Source organism: Macaca nemestrina, chromosome 3, assembly GCF_043159975.1.
Source record: "Macaca nemestrina isolate mMacNem1 chromosome 3, mMacNem.hap1, whole genome shotgun sequence".
Lineage (NCBI taxonomy): Eukaryota > Metazoa > Chordata > Mammalia > Primates > Cercopithecidae > Macaca > Macaca nemestrina.
Window position 1 is genome coordinate 128,777,295 of NC_092127.1, and position 6,000 is coordinate 128,783,294.

A 6,000-nucleotide genomic window follows, 5' to 3' on the forward strand; every position below is an offset into this window, starting at 1 on the left:
ATGTAATCTGAGATTTAGAGGGGAGAAGAGAGACTGGGACAGAAAAAACATTTGAAGAAATAATACCTAATTTTTATTTTTCAATTTTGATGAAAATATCGACACACAGATTCCAGGAAAAACAGTGAACCCTAAGTCAGAAATACATAAAAATGACCACAAGTAAGCATATCACAATAAGATTTCCAAAACAAAGGTAGGGGGGAAAAAAAAAACACTCAAAAGAACTAGAGAAAAAAAAAAAAAGATTATATTCGGCTGGATAACACAATTATATTTAGAAAAATATAAGGAAGAGGGTAATGAGAGACATTTTAAAGTTCTAAAATACAAAAAACTATCTATAATTGTACATCCAATAAAATATATTACAAAAATGAATGAAAAATGAAATATTTTCAAAATAAAAAAAGGCTCAGGAAATTTGTCACCAGTAAACTTGTCTTACAAGAAGCAGTAATGTAAGTTAATCATGCTAAAGATAAGTGTTTTTTTTTTTTTTTTTTTGAGACAGAGTTTCTCTCTGTCGCCCAGGCTGGAGTACAGTGGCGTGATCTTGGCTCACTGCAAACTCCGCCTCCCGGGCTCACGCCATTCTCCTGCCTCAGCCTCCAGAGTAGTTGAGACTACAGGCACCCACGACCATGCCCGGCTAATGTTTTGTGTTTTTAGTAAAGATGGGGTTTCACCATGTTAGCCAGGATGGTCTCGATCTCCTGACCTCATGATCTGCCTGCCTCGGCCTCCCAAAGTACTGGGATTACAGGCGTGAGCCACTGCGCCCGGCAAGATAAGTGTTATAATAAGGGCACTTGGACATATTTGAATGATGAGATTTGGGTGAGGTACATATATAGGGAAACATAACATTTTCCCCACATTTCTTAATTTGTTCAAAATAGAATTGCTTGATTAGAGTACATATAACAAATTTTCACTGAGGTTTCTATAGGGTATGTAAAGTTAAATGTATATTAGGAAACTGTCTTTGCAAAAATTGTAAGAGTGAGAGAAATCTGACATAGAAAAATTATGACAGTGAAATAAATCTGATCTAACTTATTCCACCTTCCTGCTAACCTACAAGTTTCCCTTATTTATTTCTAGGCATAGGCCAACTAACTAGCAAGGGATTTAGTTTATAGTTTAACTTGAAAACAAATGTAGTAATAACTGCTTCCCAAAATCCACCTCTTCCTCACTCGGGCACCCAAACTGCTTTTGTAAAACTAATAAATTAGTCACAGAGTTAAAATTAAAGTTCAAGAGTCATATAGTCAGATGTCACAAAATTTACAACCTTCCCAATTGCTCCTATGGATAACATCACCACTGTAAAACCTAAGATTGGTGTGAGGTATTTTCCACACTCTGAGTTCTGATAGACCACTGGTACCACCTGAACCCATACTAAGAAACGGGCTCATCTGGTCACGTGACCCCCACCCAAGTACTGACTCAGTGCACGAAGACAGCTTCAACCCCCTATGATTTTATCCCCAACCCAACCAAACAGCATTCCCTATTCCCTATCCCCTTGTCTACCAGACTATCCTTGAAAAACCCTTTTCCCGAGGTAATGGCTGCTGAGAGCTGGGAAGGAATCTGGAGCTAGATAAAAAGACCAACAACCTGGATAAAGAAATTCTCACTTACCCAAATGATGGTTTAGACACACAGTCTTGACTATTTTTAGTATTTCATTCTGTGCTTCTTGTCATGTTTAATTTTAATTATGAAAATAGAACTGAAGTTCCACATCTAAACTTGTGAAACAGAAGAAAAAGAAAAAAAGACAGCCTTAGAAAGAGCTGATGAGCAAAAGGAATTGGGTCCTTGGCAGAAGCAGGAACTCAGAGTTAAAATATCTGTATTAATTACAGGACTTTAGAAATTCACAGAAATGTTGACAAGTTCATTGAACTTCCAATAGAAAGTAGATAGTTGGTTCTATTTGATTTTGTTTAAATTAAAAAAAAATCATGGTAACATTGTCTGGGTCACATTTTATTGACTGATTCAATATGTATCACTGTTAATTTGCTTCAATTTAACAGACATTTAGATTTAGTAACATATTCTACACTTTCATTAATTTAGGTGTTTACCATTTTGTGAGAAGTTGGTATGGGTAAATGTTGCAGACAATTTAATCAAACAGAATTTTTCTGATAATAGAATAGATATAGCATAGAACATTCCATAATCATACTGAATTATAATACAGACAGAAATAATTCAGAGGCATGAAAAGGGACAAATAAAGGGTTATGGGTGTTTATAGGAGAGATAAATCACTTTCAGGAGATCTTGATAGAAAATATAAAATTTGCATTGGGCCCTACATAATAGGAATAATTTGAGCACATGGGGATGGGGTGATGACAGGAAATTCATTCTATTTAGAAGAAGAAGGTGCAAAAGAATGGATACAGAAAAATACCGGGTGAAAATGGACAATACTAACTTTGTTTGTGTTGTAGTGTGTGAAGAAGAAAAATAGGTTAATAGATTATGAAGCTAGAGAAGTGTTAGTTTCAGAAACCATGAACCTCAGTCCTAGAAGTTATGTCTCTGGCCAAGAAGAATTCTTTTCATGTTTCTCTGAGTACAGGTGGGGGTTGGGGGGCCTTCTAGAACTCTCCTTCAGCAACATAAGTACTTTAACTGTGTGTTGAATATTGTGTGTAAGAATATTTAAGATACCTTTGCCAAAGTCTTTAAAGGACAGACTTGAATTAAGGGCATTGCTGAAGAAATGACTTGTCGGGTGGGTGCATGTTGGGACTATTTCAGAAATAGAATGTACAGAACAAGATAATACAGTTTTCTCATTCACAGTTAATGCCACCAACACTCTCACAATTGCTGAAGGTGAATCATAGGAATCATTTTAGATATTGTCCTTTCCTTTGTCTCCCATAATTAATCCCATAAAATAGATTTTTAATTTCCCTATGTCTTTCCATTTTCATCAGTACCACCTAGACCTCTCTCATGGATAATGGTAATAGCCTCCTAATTCTTACCAGCTTAAAATAAAACCTAGCTGAAATTATATAATTCTCCATTGTAAATATATCCATGACGTACCATTATACTAACAATAAAATTAGAATTTCTAACTATGGAGTACAAAGCCCAACATGATCTGGTTCATGTGGTTCTATAATTCCTTTCATGGGCTCACTTATTATGTTCTACCTATATAGGTATATGGTTGATTTTTCCATTATATATGGGTGCTTTTTCCATTCTGGCACATTCCAAGCTTTTCCCCTCTTCTGGGACTTTGCATTTGTCTCTTTGGATGAAATGTAACTCTTTTTTAGCTTTGTTGCATGGCAGGCTCTGACTCACATTTTAGTTGTTAATTTAAATGTTACGTGTTTAGAGTTGTTCTCCCTGATACTTTACCTAAACTACTCCCATCTTAATCAATTCTGGCTACTATATCAAATACCATAGACTGAGTGACTTAAACAACAGACTCGTATTTCTTTCCATTTTGGATGCTGTAAAGTCTAAGCTCAAGGTGTCAGCAGATTTGGGTCTTGGTGAGCGCCTGTTTCCTGGCTTCTAGGTAGCCACCTTCTTACTGTGTGCTCAACATGGCCTCTCCTCACCGTGTGCATATGGAGAGACAGAGAAATTTCTCTCTTCTCCTCATCTGATTTATTTTAGACCTAACCACTTTTTAAAGGCCCCACCTCCTAATACCATCGCAATGGGGTTAGAACTTCAACATATGAACTTTGGAGGAGGAGGGGCTGCACACAACCCTCCATAATACATATATAAATACATATGGAGTGGTGTTATGAAATGGTCTACACTACTGCTCCACACATACCCAATGTTTTACTCTCTATCATATCAAATTGAGAATTATTTTATGGTAATTATCACAATTATCTCTTCCATATCACTGGTTTTTTTTCTTCTTGGTTATGTAGCAATCTGAAACTATCTTGTTTATGCATTTGGTGACTTGTTTATCTTTCTATTAAAATACAGCTCCCATGTTTTGTCCTTATTTATATCCAAGAACCTGGAAAATTGCATAGCACATAGGAATGGCTCATTATTCTTTACATTAGTGAATACATTATTCTAATAAACAGGGAATGTTACTAAAAGCTATTATAACGTAACCTGTCTGAGTTACTCGGGGAATCTTTAATGAAACTGAAGAATTGGTGATAAAAAGTTCATTAGGAAGGGAAAATAGCAAGCTAAATTTGAGGGGTACAAGTTAACACAACTATAAAATCAGTTTTACGTTAAGTTTTAGCACATAAGTTTTAGAAACACAAAGCACTGTGGGGATATAAAGGTACATAAAGCATGTTCCTGTTCCTAGTATTTCCCATTTAGTAGCTCATAGCTGGATGTATATTGGTCATTGCTCTGATGCACTGAGTCCTAGATGCTCAGAGGACCCTACCCAAGAGTGATCTCATGGCATAGAAGAGAATTCAACTTTCAGGATTAAAGTGTGTACATCAAGGTCTCAGCTGAATATGAATGGCCTACTCAAATAGGTTATGTAAGAGACCATACAAAAAATGTGGACATGGTTAATGAAAATCAATATGGGGTAGTAAAACACAGTGGGACCTGTCACCATGCATAAGCCTGCAAGGCTAACTGGAGGGAGTAATTGCCTAAATGCAGTTAACTGCTGTTCAGCAGAAAGAAAACTCTCAAAATACCCCCCTACATTTCACCTCTGCTATTCCCGGTAAGTGGCTGATACTTCTCATTGGCCAACCCCACCAGAAGCCAAAGGGCAAAAGAACCTGTAGCTTTTTTCTATAAAATCCTACCTCCTTGAAGACAGAAAAGAGTTAAATAGCAAGAAGTTCCAATGTTTTGACCTAATAAATATTCATAGAATCTGGAAAAAAGGCCCGATACATAATAATTCCTCACTAAGCACTAAAAAAAAATGAGTGGGTGAATTATTGCAAATAAGAAATCAAACAAGGGGAAGTTACTGAAAGCTATTAAAAGATATTCTGTCAGAGTGGCCAGGAGAATGGTGATATCTGAGGGTATACCTTAACATATGTGGCAAGTGGAAATTACCTAGAACAATTTATTTTCCATTACCCGTAACTATTTCAATAATGCATTCCTATAGCTACCAGAGCAGAATGTCTGCTATGTGCAAAGCATTATTCTAAACCTTTTACAACTCAGTGAGGCAGAAATATGAGGAAAAAAATTCTTTGTTCCAGGTTGAACAAATGCCAAGTGTTGGACTGTGACTAGAACTCACATCATTCCAATTTCAAAGTTAGTTCTCTTAACCATGGCATATTGCCTCCTTGTACTGTGAATCACCCAGTTCTTTTCCACTGTGGTCATGATTTCCCAAATTACTCTATTATTCCCATAACCCCTTGCTTCTATAAAATAAAATACTTAGATGAGGTGATTTCTAAGATTTATACTAGTTAGGAGATTTAATGTATTTAGCTAGGTTACAATTATTTATGTGATATTGTAGTGTAAGAACATGACTAAAAATTTGGAGATAAAGTGCATAAAATAGGAAAAACAAAAATAGCAAATAATAATTACATCTTGATATAACCTAGATTTCTGAAGAAATATTTAGGAAGGAAACGCCAAAGGTTAAGTCGGTCATACCTTTACTGCAGTAGAGAGGGTTACATTACAGCGTGGGAAATGTGTTTTTTCAGTTTAAACTGCCTTTTAACTGGATTATTTATCACATATGCAAATAAGCTACTTAATTAATAAGGAAGTAGATACCATGTTTGAACCTCATTGAAGCCTGTTCTTTAATTATATTGATATCCTGAGTTATTGTAATGTGATATTATAGGATCTAAGAGACTCATGGATCAAATAGTATTTTAGAGTTTATAAAATATAGGAATATTTCAATATTTTCTCATGCACATTAATGTAAGTGAAAATAAAAAAAAATACTATTTTTGTCTGTATCCACACAACACTTATGACACA